This window comes from Pelodiscus sinensis, chromosome 4 (assembly GCF_049634645.1).
Source record: "Pelodiscus sinensis isolate JC-2024 chromosome 4, ASM4963464v1, whole genome shotgun sequence".
Taxonomy (NCBI): Eukaryota; Metazoa; Chordata; order Testudines; family Trionychidae; genus Pelodiscus; species Pelodiscus sinensis.
The window spans coordinates 26,666,208-26,680,702 of NC_134714.1; the positions used below are offsets into that span (position 1 = coordinate 26,666,208).

At 40.2% G+C, this 14,495-nt stretch overlaps 2 long non-coding RNA genes across 2 annotated transcripts in view; one reads left to right on the forward strand and one right to left on the reverse strand.

Annotated features, from left to right (window-relative positions):
* Positions 1–824: 824 nt before the first annotated feature.
* On the reverse strand, positions 825–4,691 carry LOC142828957 (uncharacterized). The gene is made up of 3 exons (XR_012903144.1): positions 3,082–4,691; positions 2,742–2,871; positions 825–950 (listed from the first exon to the last, which is right to left on the reverse strand). It is a non-coding gene; the product is annotated as an uncharacterized LOC142828957 (long non-coding RNA).
* Positions 832–14,495, forward strand: part of LOC112545921 (uncharacterized) — a 33,368-nt gene continuing 19,704 nt past the window's right edge. The window contains exon 1 of the long non-coding RNA XR_012903145.1: positions 832–955. This is a non-coding gene — a long non-coding RNA (uncharacterized LOC112545921). The remainder of the gene's footprint in view (positions 956–14,495) is intronic.

Consider the following 14,495-nt stretch of genomic DNA (forward strand, 5'->3'; position numbering starts at 1 on the left):
TTACACAGCTCAATTTCATAGTACTTAGCCCTTTCTGGACCTTTATTTCTATACAAAGGAGAGCATATGGCCCTTTGTTAATAATATGCCTTTTCCTCGATGTGATATGAATAAATAAATCCTCAAACACAATTACAATTATAAATAATACAAAAGTAATATGTGATCAAAAATATTTATTATGCATTAACTGCCAAGTTAGGAAAAATCTAAGCTACTGTATATAAAGACTGCTATCTATTTTTAAATGTATTAACCATTTCAATGTCCATATTAAACAAGATACATTTAGAGCTAAATTGGCCTCCTTCCTAAGCTTCATAAATTTACACATGTGTGCTCCAGGGAGAGAGATAATGCAACCCTAATTGTGTCTTGTTGAACTTGGACATATAGATGGCTAACCCTTTACTAACTTGGTCCTTTTTATATATTAATAACTGTTCCAAACGATGTCTTTTCCTATTAGAGTGTCATTCTGTCAGCAATTGGGCCTGATGAAAAAGACCATGAAGCAGTGAGGCAAAGCAGACTTGGCATGATAGAGAATATGTAACACTCAGCAACAGCCTTTGTTAATTTATTATAAATACCTTGGAGTTTTGGGTTTTTTTAAAAAATTCTCTTCAAGATAAAGCCTTAAAAATAACTTCCACTCTCTCTCTCACACACACACTCCTACTCCAAATAGAGACAAAACAATGATCTGCTGTAAAAGCATTGTTTCTCCAAACAGAGATGTCAGATCATTCAGTCAGTGGAACAGTCTGAGTGGTTGAACATTCCTTGTAGCTTCATAAAGATATAACACCTAGCTTTTTTTTCTTCTTCAGATTTGACCCTTTTCATCGATTATACATTCAAACAGTTTATAAAGGTGTCTCAGTATTGTTACCTCCATGTCACAGATAGTGGAAGTGCTGCTGCACCAGTGATGGACAGGAATCTGCCTAAGGTAATACCAAAGGTTAGATGTAGAATTAACAACAGAACCCTTCTGTGTTCTATCCTCTAAACAGGTGTTTCTAAATCTTTCCCAAAGTCAAAAGTTTTGAGACCCTTCTCTTATCTAGCCATAAAGGGAATGGTTGCAAGGCTTCCCTCTGATTTGTTCATGACCCATATGGTCTGCGTCTACACTGGCATGATTTTGTGCAAATACTTTTAATGGAAAAGCTTTTCCATTAAAAGTATTTGCGTAAGAGAGCATCTATACTGGCATGTGCCTTTGCACAAAAGATTTGCTTTTGCGCAAAAGCATCCATGCCAGTGTAGACGCTCTCTTGCGCAAGAAAGCTCTGATGGCCATTTTAGCCATCAGGCTTTCTTGCGCAAGAAATTAACGTTGCTGTCTACACTGGCCCTCTTGCGCAAGAATACTTGCGCAAGAGGGCTTATCCCTGAGTGGGAGCGTCAGAGTATTTGCACAAGAACCACTGATTTTGTACATTACAAAGTCAGCGTTCTTGTGCAAATACTCATGGCCAGTGTAGATAGGCGGCAAGATTTTGCACAAAAGCAGTCGCTTTTGCCCAAAATCTTGCCAATGTAGACACAGCCTTGGACTAACTGCCCCCAGGATGAGTACACACTCATTAAGTCATGTAGACTCAAGTATCTCTGGGTATGTCTACACTACCACCCTAGTTCAAGCTAGGGTGGTAATGTAGGCAACTGGAGTTGCAAATGAAGCCCGGGATTTGAATTTCCCGGGCTTCATTTGCATCTTGCTGGGCGCCGTCATTTTTAAATGTCTGCCAGTTCGGACTCCGTGCCGCGTGGCTACACACGGCATGGAGTAGGTAGTTCGGACTAGGCTTCCTATTCTGAACTACCGGTATACCTTGTTCCACGAGGAGTAACGGTAGTTCGGAATAGGAAGCCTAATCTGAACTACCTAGTTCGTGCCGCGTGTAGCCGCGGGCACGGAGTCCGAACTAGCGGACATTTAAAAATGGCAGCGCCCGGCAATATGCAAATGAAGCCCGGGAAATTCAAATCCCGGGCTTCATTTGCAACTCCGGTTGCCTACTTAACCACCCTAGTTCGAACTAGGGTGGTAGTGTAGACATACCCTCTCAGTTTTGTATGTGACTGACTTTTCCTAACATAACTATATTTTATCACATTTTTGATCAAACAATTTACTATATCAAATAAAGCAGCTGGCACCAACTCTGTATCACCAGTCAGGATACAGACTTTAACTAGATTACACATGTGAGCAGAGCTGGGCATACTCTGCTGACAAATAATCATAGCCATTACAATTTCATGAAGAGCATGAACAATTGCAAAACTAAAACTTCATAGGCCTATTTTTTGGCCTTCCAATATTGGTATTGTTATCTATAAATTCAAATGACTGCCTGGCCCATTTATGACCTTAAATATAAATTGGTGCATATTCATAATACTATTTAATAATTATAGTGCCCAAGCAGGACTAGGGCCTGTTATGCAAGGAGCTGAACAAAAACACATGAAGATACAGTCCTTGCCCCAACAATCCTGAACAATCTAAACACCTGTGTCCATAAAGCAATATCTCATTATATTGATATAGTGCTATACACTAATACAGTGCTTTTTCTTCAAGATTGTCCAAGTGTTTTATAAACATATTCATGCCTCATAATGCACCTGTCTTTCAAAATAGGTAAGTGTTATGCTTCCCATTTTACAGACAGACACACTGAGGCAGAGAGGAATTTAAGCCAACCAATTGAGACATAAAGTACCTGATTTTTCTCAAGTTCTGAGCACATTCTCTCTCTCTCATAGACCAGAGTTGTGGGTACTCAGCATCTGGAAGTCCGGTCCAAGCATCCTCAAGTTCCCCAAGAATAGTAGCCATTTGAAAATGATGACCTAAGGGACAAGCCCAAAATTGCACTGTTAGAACGAGAACCAAGATCCAGAACTCCCTCCTGCCCCATAAGTGTGCTCTTAACTATAAGACCTTATTGCTTATTGAACAAGTTGGATCTGTAGCATAGCCCCTTTGGAGGCTACTACTGTCATCTATTCTATGCTGGGGCATTGGTTCAGTACTTATTTAAAGGGAAGAGTGCCACCTACTGAATCACCAGCACCAATTGCCAATTCCAGCTACAGTACTTAGGATAATGCCTTCGACTGGGTTGCACTGACATCTGAAATGAAGCAAATAAGTTGTTATGAGTCTCAGCATGAAAGTAAAAAAAAACCCATGATGTGAAAAATAGAAATGTTAGCTCATAGAGCAGATGTTGCTAACTGTTGCTAAGCAGTATGATACATGCATGTGTGACTGCATTGCATACGTCAGCTGTGAGGTAAGAATATCTATACCAGAGACACAGAACTGTAACATTCTATGGGCCAGGAGAAAATCTGTCCCTGAGGACTAGGGTCCCCCACAACTGTTTCTAGTGGGATTGCTGAAGCTAGCTGGAGAAGAGGAGACAGAGATTCTATATGACACAGTGAAAGAAACATGCATATAGATTATATACTTAAAAAACTACCACCTTTCTTTCTCTGTTTTCATCTATGGATCCATCAGTCTGTTTGCAGGGGAACGCATGACTATTCTGCAGCTGATTAGGCTTGCACTGCTAAAATACTATTGACTCTATTCTCACTACATAATGATGGTGCTGTATTATTTATAGCCATAGTCCAAATCATGCACAAATGAGCTTTTTTAAAATAGAATCCAATGTGTGGCATAGTGCCATGTTTGTACCCATGACTAAAAATACATATACAAAGTACCTGGAAAAAATCTAACTAGCTTAATTTTCACAGCAACATATTAAAATATATGGAATGTAGACCTTTAGCAATATGTGTACCTCAAACAATTTATAAAAGCTCTGTAAAAAATACACTAGCAGCAAAATGGTTAAACATGTTATTATTCATATGGCATTCATAGTAAATTGCGTAATAGTTTTCATGTCTTAATTACTTAAATTTTATATTGAGCTATAGTGATATTATCTCTCTTTTTGTCTCCACACAATTGTATTTTATAATAGCTTTTATTAGGGCTTACATGAATGGAATTTAAAATGAATGCATCATTTCTGTTACTTCTGCAGTTGAGGAAAAAAAGAGCACTTTTCTGATATTTGGCATGAAAAGTGCTTTCCTTTGTGTTTTATGACATATAGCAAATTGTATTAGTTAGGGACATATTTTGAACTAAGAGGAATAGAGAACAGTTCTGTCGCTTATAGTAACTCCTTCTCAATGTGAAAGAGGGTGTGAAGTTCAGTATATTAAGTGGTGGGGGGATGCTTGAGCCTATTCCGAATGAAATCAAAGACAAAACTTCCATTGATTCACTCGGAGAAAAATTAGGTCATAAGAGTTTCATCTAGTTAAAACAGACTGTACATTAAAATAGTCTGTCTTCTCCCTGACTTCACCTCCTTGACCACCGTCTCTCATACATCAACCTCTCTGCTCCACCAGCAAAGTCAGCCTTGATACCCTCACAAATGTCTCTGGACCTTTTTCCATGTTATCCCTTATGTTTGGGACACCTTCTCCAAGCCAACTCACTCACCTCATTTAAATCCCTCGCAAAGACTCACATCTGCCACCTCACCTATGCTGAATGTGCAGGATGGATGTAAAGAAAATAAGTATTTGTTTGAAATTGTTAACAGAACCATCAAGACCTGCATGTGTTTTCAATGAGTAGCTGTCTAATGATATTACTGTCATTTTTACCATTCCTCAAAAGGCATTTCAAATTAAAATCACAGGTATTTTAAATATTTCACATATTAGACATTTTTGACACAGTACTTTTAGGATTTGGAGGGGTGAGATTTGGAATATTAACTAGAGTAAAAAAACTGGCATGTTTGAGATATTTTGATCATAAACCAGTAACATACTCTAAATAAAGTCCAATCCTGCTGTCCTTACTTGGGCAAAACTTCTGTGTGTGTGGCAGTTAACGAGATTTTACTCAGAAAGGATTGAGCCATACTATAGCAAAGGCCATTGTCCCAAAACATAGATGAACAAAGGAACAAAATGTATCTCAGTGGGAATATACGTGAGTGATCCTCCAACTTCACATCCAAAGTTAGTGTCTGATTTTGTCCTGAGTTATCCCTGTCTATAACAGGCGGGCAGAAGTTGTCTTTAAGCCCTTTTCCAAAGCCCAGTGCTGGGAAATCTCAAGCTATTATTTCCTTGCTTCACCTATCTCGGTCCTTTTAGGAAATGCAAGGATCTGCCTAGTGATTCCATTCAGTTGTTCCATCAGTTTTCCTAAGTGTAATACCTTCTGTATGGATCTCCAGGAATAGTCATTCATTCTAGGCTCGTTTAGTCGGAAAACTGGTTCTCCCTCCCCGTCTCTTTTTTATTAACATGTCCACACTGTTACTAAACATAAAGGGTTTCTCAAAAAACCAATTTTACCACATTTGTTTGGGTGTTATATGGATGTTCGGAATGGAAATCAAGAGTACAAAAATAGATTTTGTTGATTTATGAGACAGTCCTGTTTTCAATTCACCATCAGTATGTGCAGACACGATGCAGTCAAGAAATGAAGCATCTGGTTCCCCCACGTTTCATTTATGAACTTTAGCACCAGATGTAAATCATTCATAAAATCCCAAAGTGTTGGAAGGGTCTCTTCCTTCATTTTAACAAACATATACTCCAAGTACTGTACCTAACACTTCACATCATTTGTTATAAAAGATGGGATCTGAATTTTAACGACTTCCAGAAATAAATTTTCAAGGGGGAGGGAAGGGGAGAAAACAGGTGATTGTGGCATTCCTCGTTTCTGACCATGAATTTTCTTTGAAACCAAAAGATGTCACTTTAAGTTATTATATCAAAGCCTACATATTATTTCTTGCATGCAAGGTGTTTTGAAAGGGAACATACCTATTATCTTGTAACTATTCTTCCCCAAATCCTTTCCATTAATGTCACATCCATGTCAATAAACAGTGATTCAGCATCAAATCTGAATAGCTGCCTTGGTCTCATCTGCCAGTGGCCCTCACTCTCCTCTTTCAAATCCCACATTGACTCACCCTTGTTCACACAGCCCCCTCCTCCCTTCTCATCATTCATAATCCCTGCAGCCTCCCTCCCAGAACAGTTCTCTCTGTTTCATTGCATCTGGGTGAAAAATTAAACACCTGCATAAGTGACTGTAGGAAAATGGTCTTAGATTGCATGCTTTTTGGCGTAGGGGCACCTCTTCCCACTCACATAAAAATCCTTGAACACGTGTGCCAGTGTATGCACTCCCTGTCACTGGGGTGACTATATTCCGGGGTGCAGATGCCACCTCCTCGGCCACAAGGCAGCTGGCCGTCTCCACAGTCCGCAGAACTTCCCTGGTCTCAGGGTAACCCCGAGTCCATAAGCGGCCCTGTTTTCAGGGCAGTGTGGCTCAATGGCCAGTGTCAATATATACCCCTTTTATCCAGGACTGTGTGGTCTACTAGCCAGAGTCAGTAAAAAGCCCTCAATACAGGGTAATATTGCCTACTAGCCAGAGTCAGTACGGTTGGAGCTAATGCCCTGGTAGAGGGACCCAGGCCCACCCTGCTCCACTAGGTCCCAACCCAGGGTCCTGTGAGCAGCAGGCCGGTCTGCCACTCCCTTTGCAGGGAATCCGGCTGAAACATGCCGAGTGTACCTGGGTGGGAGAGGCTGCTCCGGCACCCTCCCTGGGTAACTTCCTACCACTTCGGTCGGATCAACATCCCACGTGGTAGCTGGGTCTTCTGGTTCTCCAGCAGCAGCTTCTCCCTGGAACTCTGCAGGGGTTACATTGCGGCCATCTCCCACATCGACGGTTCCCGCCATTGGGGTTACTGGCTGCAGCAGCTCAGGAGCTGCGGCTAGAGGTCCTACTCCTTCGCTGGCCAGCCCAGACTGAGGTGCTCTAGTGCCTTTTATACTGCCCCAGTATTTGGAGCATGCCCAGTCTGGGTGAAGGGGCGAGACTTCCTAGGCCCACAGGGTCTTAGCCCCACTTGCTTCAGAGCAGGACATATACTCCACTTCACATCATAGTTTAAATCTAATATTATTAACAACAGCTTCTTCCAGTTCTTACATGACACTATACAAAAGTAGTAAGCATGCATTTCACGTATTTGGGATGTTCATACTGTATTCAGAATTGGGGAAATCCAGATGCTGAGAAGGGGCTGAGCAGATGCATAGATGGCAAAAGGAACCCTTTACAAAGACAAATGCAGCCCATTGAGCAGGATGGCCTCTGCTGAGATTTAATGGGGAGGGGAGACAGAAAAAGTGTGACTATCCAGATAGTCACTGCTCTCAGCTTTCCCCTGGTTCACCAATGCACTCCTAGTGCTAACACTTGAAGCACCTCTTCCACCCAAAACCCGCCCTCTTTCCTATGTTAAGACATTAGAGGCATAGGCATAATTTGGCCCTATGTACATATAGTATGGTTCATGTATACAATGTATATGGTCTTTATGAGCAATAATACACAGACTACACCTTTTTGTTTGCACCCTACACACTATTATAAGTGTGTTAAAAGGTTTGCCTTGTAAGGTGTCATTTAAAAACTCATTACTTGCTGATCAATAGTATCATGACACAATGCTCATAACAACACTATGGGCTCGTCTACACTGGCCCCTTTTCCGAAAGGGGCATGTTAATTTCACAGGTCGTAATAGGGAAATCCGCGGGGGATTTAAATATCCCCCACGGCATTTAAATAAAAATGTCCGCCGCTTTTTTCCAGCTTTTAGAAAAGCCAGAAAAGAGCGTCTACACTGGCCCCGATCCTCCGGAAAAAGCGCCCTTTTCCGGAGGATCTTATACTTTGAAGTAGGAATAAGATCCTCCGGAAAAGGGCGCTTTTTCCGGAGGATCGGGGCCAGTGTAGACGCTCTTTTCCGGCTTTTCTAAAAGCCGGAAAAAAGCGGCGGACATTTTTATTTAAATGCCGCGGGGGATATTTAAATCCCCCACGGATTTCCCTATTACAACCTGTGAAATTAACATGCCCCTTTCGGAAAAGGGGCCAGTGTAGACGTAGCCTATATGTAAAGTTATGATCATAAGCTGAAATCATGGCTGAAGTATGTTTCCCAGAGACAAAGGGCAAGTTCACATCTCAGCCAAGTGTCAATAAGGCCGATCAGCCATTTGCTGCAAAATGGCCACTGTTTGAAAAGGAAGGGGACTGGGACAAAAATCTACATTTTAGCAAAAACCCAGCATGGAGTTTCCTTTTTCCCACATAGACTCTTTGGGTATGTCTAGACTACATGGCTCTGTCACCAGAGCCGTGTAGATTAGTTTACTAGACATATCCAAATGAAGTGGCGATTTAAATAATCGCCGCTTCATTTAAATTAAAATGGCTGCCGCGCTGTGCCGATCAACTGTTTGGCAGCACAGTACTGTAGTCTGGACACTCCGCAGTCGATATCAAAGGCATTTGTCAACCTCCTCAATAAACCTCATCCCACGAGGCATACCAGGGAGGTCGACAAACAGTTGATCGGCACAGCGCGGCAGCCATTTTAATTTAAAAGAAGCGGCAACTATTTAAATGGCCGCTTCATTTGGGTATGTCGAGTAAACTAATCTACATGGCTCTGGCGACAGAGCCATGTAGTCTAGACATACCCTTTGTGTCCTGTGCATCAGCTAGAAATATTTTTCAAGAAGGAGACTAAAATTATAGGAATGAGGAACAAACACACCAAGTCATCTCTCTCTTTCTCCTGTCCCATCTTCTGGTCACCGCATCTGAGAAGACAAAAGGAAACAATATGGGGGTGAGGCCCTAACCTGAAAGTTTTCCAGACTCAGTAGTCTGCTACAGCATGTGGTGAGAAAGTTTGTTTTGCAACTATGATAGTTTCTTCAGTAAATACTAGTAAATGTTTAATCTTTATTTTTCTTGAAACCATTTCTGAATTTTATGCCTCATTACTTGTACCCACTTAAAATCTATCTCTTTATAGCTAGTAAAGTTGTTTTACTGTTTTATCTAATCCAGTGTGTTTAAACTGGAGAGGCTGGACTCTATTCAAAATAATAAAACAGGCATATTAAGCCCTTAAAGAAATAATGGAGTTAATGTATTTGCATCATCGAGGAGAGGGCTGGGAATTACAGGACATATTTTTCTGGGGGAAGATCTGAGACTGGGAACAAACTGCAATAAAACCAATGTGAGATCTAGGGTATAACTGGCAGTTTGCAGTTGTACACAGATGCTCAAGGTGCAGCTTGCATAGTGGAAGGCTGCTTGTGAGCATCCTAGGTGGGAGGTCTTATTGAATGGCACTGTAAAGCATTCCAGGTTGCAGGGCAGGATTGACAGAGTCCCTCGCCACCACTACACTGGGCTGGTACAGGTACAGACACCTCCTTGTATATTATCCTCAAGACCAGGGCTACTCAACACGCGGCCTGTTTGCAACCTGTGGTGCAGTTTGGGTTTATGTGGGGCTCAATACGTGGCCAGTGGGTGGGATCCTTTGAACATGGCCTCCACTGGGAATATGCTCCATAACAGCGACTCAATATAATGGTCTTCTGTTGATTTGCATTTTAGTAGTTATATTCCTGGACTGTCATTGCTCATAAAAAGTGCTTTCATGTGGGTGGAAATCGGGTAAATATTGCATTTTATTAATATCAGCAGAACTGACTTAAGTGGGGCCTGAGTGTTGTGTAGTCTTGCCTTAATCTTTGTATTCATGCCTGTCAATGTAAAAGAATCTATTTGCATATATTTGCATATATATTTGCATGTATATGCAACCACACTTAAGTTGCGGCCCTCGGCATGTGCTGAGAGTATCATTGTGGCCCTTGGGGCTTCCAAAGTTGAGTAGCCCTGCTCAAGACATTTCCCTTATGCACTTCAGAAACAATTTCATCTGACATTTATTTTTTGCCATTTCTATAGCACTCATCATGACAGTGGCGGAGCACCTATAGCTCTCAGCTGTGGACAGGCCAAGGGTAGGCTGCATGGATTTGCCAGGCCATGGAGCAGCCAAAAATAAGGATCCATTGAGCTCAATCCACAGAAGCATATTGGGAACATAGCAAGTTGCTTTGGACAAGCTGGGAATGTACCAGGGTCAGGTTCACTGGCTACAAATCTCATAGAAAGGTCACAATTGCTACTATAGACAATGGTTTATAGTATTAATTATGGACATGTTGTATGGATGCCCTGTGCCCTTGGGAAGATAAGCATTTTGTCTCATCTTTGGACCCTGCACCATCCCTAGTTATTCAGCCTCTGCAATGGGGATGAGAATCGTTCCTTAAACTGTTTAAAAGAATCTTTTCACCCACAATAAAAATGCAACATTCTCTGCGGTGAACCACTGCACATGTTCAGCAATGCGAACAGAAACACTGTATACAGATTAAGGCAATAAATGGAGACGATTGCATCTAATTGAAACTTATGGGGATATTTTGGTGCAATATTAGGTACCAAAGTTGAAATTTGGCCTGAATATTGGTCTTAACATATCTATTCATAAGAAATGGGTTCTGCGAACTTTCTTGGTCACGAGATCAGTGTCTTATTTTCACGCATTGTCCAAAAGACTTCATTTCTAGGAATACAAAGTCCTTTTGGCCTAGATGTTGTAAGCTTATTAGAGGTGATCAAGGAATGGGCAAATGATTTAATGAAAAGTTTCCAAATATCTCACAGGGTTCAGAATGGACTCCTTTTCCATCTCCTCCGTGGTATTTCTTACCAAAAATGTTTACTGAAATTGTTATTAAAATAATGTTTAACTTCCTGAAAATCCCAGTTTTCAGTATGAAAATTCAACTTTTGGTAAACAAAAAAATTCAAAATCAACTTTGATCAATAATGTATAATAGAAAATTTTTGCAAAAGATAGAAAATATCAGGTTAACCATTTTTCCTGATGTTTTGCTTTTATTTTAAATAGTTGAGTTTTGATTAGAAAACTTTGATCAGAAATTATGATTAGCTTTCTTTATAATGTTTAATGGAAAGAACACCCACCTACTCCAAAATTCATCCTGTTTCATTAGATGTGAATTGGCAAGGCTTCAAAAATTCTGCAGTATATTTTGTACCCAACTGCACTTCAGTGTAATTTTCTCTGAAAGAAGCTGATTCTAAAATTCTCTCCAATTCCCCTCTCCACATACGTATTGTTGGGGAACTGGACACATACATGTATTTAACTAGATATTTAACACCATTCCACTCTCTCTGTTTTCCTGTGTATTTCTGTATTGTTTTGTAATATGAGTCCAGATTCTGAAAGCCATATTCATGTTCAGTGGTCGCTTATGCCATGAGTAGTCCTCACTGATATCAATGAGACTACTTGAGAAGTAAGATACTACTAGTCAGTAAGGGTTTCAAATCTGGCCCTTACTTTGTAAACAGAGTGGCATATACTTACAACATTTAAATGATATGGCATTTATATTTTCTTCTCTTAGAATTTGTTGCAAATGTCAACCCACTTCCAATGTATGCATAAATATTACACACCTTCCAAAGATATTTTACCTCACTTTGCATTCTTTATTTTATCTACACTGACAATCCATGCAAGGGGAAGGAAAAACACCAGAATCCAAATGAGCCTGGTGGAGGAATTTTGTTCAGACAAATGACTAATGTCATGCCCGCTATTTGAGAAGCACAGTTAACTATTTTATTCCCCTCCCTATCATGTCAGAGGTTGCAGATTGATCCTTTCAAAGCTCCACAGGCAGAACTGAACAGTCTCATTCCCATCCCTCAGTGACTGGGTGGTCTCTCTCAAACTCACCAGGAAAAGAATACCACCACCTTGATCCATAATGGGATCATCCATTTCAGTTGTCTGCTCAGGCTTCCCAGAGATTTATTTGCTGAGATAAAGGCAGTAAAATCCTTCCCGCTAGCCCTCCCACCCTCACCACCACAAACCCAGACATGCACAATTTTTTAACTGGTCAAAATGTTCAGTAACATCTCACTGGGGAATGGGATCCCTCTTGTATATATTTATGTGGTTTCCATTATCATTTGATAAATGTGTTATGACACACTATTTACCTCCATCAGCAGCTCTGGGGAGCTTTGAGTAGCTCCCTTTCCCACCTCTGCCACCCACTAGGAATTTCACTGATAAATCATAGTCCTGGGTTAAAACAATGCATTTCAGTGCTGAAAAGGGAGAAGAAATTCAGGATCAGGTTCATTAGAAGAGCTTCTGGCTTCACTTCTCTGCTTCTGTTAGATGCATAGGAACTGCTTCTCAGTCTGGTAGTCTTTGTTTTAGTCACCCTTATTTTGTCTCTCAGGGGCAGGTGCAGTTTTCTATCTGCTGCTATGATTCACCGTCCTTGGATCCTCCAGAGAAACACTCTGCATACAGTCCTGGTACAAGTGGGAGCAAGTGCAGGGAAGTCAATAGCACTGTACCCATTTCTACCGTGTTTGAATTTAGCCTTTTGTGTCCAAGAGCAGAATGTCTGCTGACATGTACAATATAAAGGATCTGAAGCAAAATCTTCCAGTTGAAAAGAAATTTATATTTAACTCAATAATCAAATAATTCTTTGCATATGCACATTCAATGATCTATAACAATTGGAAAGAGTCTCAAGTATTTTTCTGTGTGAACCATCTGCCCTTAAACTGGTGATGAAATAAGCATCACTGTGGCAACTCTAAGGAAGAGTGGTAACAGGGAAATATTGAAAGCAGTTCTATTTGTTGTTATTGTTGTTAATGAGATTTGGCAACTTAAAACCAAAGAGACAGCACCATAATCTAGGTTTTCAGAAGTGACTAGGGGTTTAGGAAATTCAGTTTATGTGGGGGCCTAACCTGAGACCTCTTAAAGAAATCTGGGCATGTGGGGTAGGATCTACCAAGGGACTTAGACATTGCAATGCTGAATATCTAGAAAAATAAGGGGACCAACACCGCAATCCACAAAACCTGAGATAGGTGCCAACGCTCCCTATATAATATCTGGGCAGAGATAGGTGCCTAAGAATGTGGTCCACCAAAACCAGCTTACTTAGCTAATAGGAAATGCTGACAATAGAGGTGTGTCCTAAACCCTACCCTTTTCTTGGAGATAGGCCCCTTTGTTTAGGCTGCAGGAATATGCCTAGCTCAGTTCAGCAATCCACGAACGTGAACCTAAGGCATTTCTTAGGGGAATGAGTTGACACCAGCCCATGCCACATAAAATAGAGGAGGAAGTGTCCACCTCCACCAGACAGATTTTGAAGGAAGTCTGTTTCAGTACACAGTCTCTAAGGCTGTGTCTACATTGGCATGATTTTGCACAAAAGCAGCTGCCTGTATGTCTGCAGCATGATTAAACAGCCCCGTACTCTGAGTTAGCTAACAAGAGCCAGCTATGGGTATTTAGACATTGTGTAGACGTACCCTGTATTTTTTAGCACCAACCCCAAAAGAGTGGAAGATAGATTCTTCCCCATGAACAGAAGTCTACAGTAACAACCCCCCCCCAAAAAATATACTCTCCTACATTTGAACACTAACAAAATAGTTTAGCAAATCTCTGTCAAATAAAATTTAGAACTATAAGCTAGATAATGAATGGACTGATACATCATTCCAAGGTTATATTAATATATGATGTTATGCAACAAAAGCAATATGCCAGTATAAGTACATGTGATGTATTATAAAAATGATACTTCAAGCCTAAGCAATAGTAAAAGAAAAAAAAAGCACTACCAAGTCAATCATGGCTAAAATATAGTTAGTGGTACAAATACAATTAACTGAGGACTCATCATCTGACTCAGTTAATAACAAATGTAGCAAGAGTGGCTATTCTGAAATAAGGCTATATGAAATAAGTCATATTTCTATGTTTCTGAGTCCCGATTTTTACAGTGTTTGTTGTTGCACTTTTCTGCCTCATCAATGCTATTTTAAAACATGTACACTCAGCTCATAGTAACAGTGAAGAAAAACACAAAATTCCCTTTGATCACACTAAAAAAAGAGTGAGTTAAAATACAGGATGAAACCCGCTGGAAATTTCATGTGATATTCTATGACTTTGCTAAGAAAACTTGGAGAAGTTGGTAAAATATATTTATTGTCTTTGTAATAAGAAATCCCCACAACCTTATCAATTGGTCATCAAGTCATTGGGATATCTCCAGGTTTTGAACATTTAACAACTGTAGAGTAGTGCTAGTGGAAAAAAATAGAAATCTCTCTGTGTGAAATTTTTTGTAACATTTTCCACTGTTTATTTTGACCATTGTGTGAACATTTTTGCAACATATTTCACTATTTATTTTCCCCCTCAATATTCTAAATATTAATGAAAAATATGACAAAGTTTTGCAAATTTTTAAAGACAGTCAGCTTTAATGTACAGAATAACCAGGCACCATAACATAAAAGGCTTGATTAGATAGATCAGATTATTTAATCAAATTTTAGATCTCCT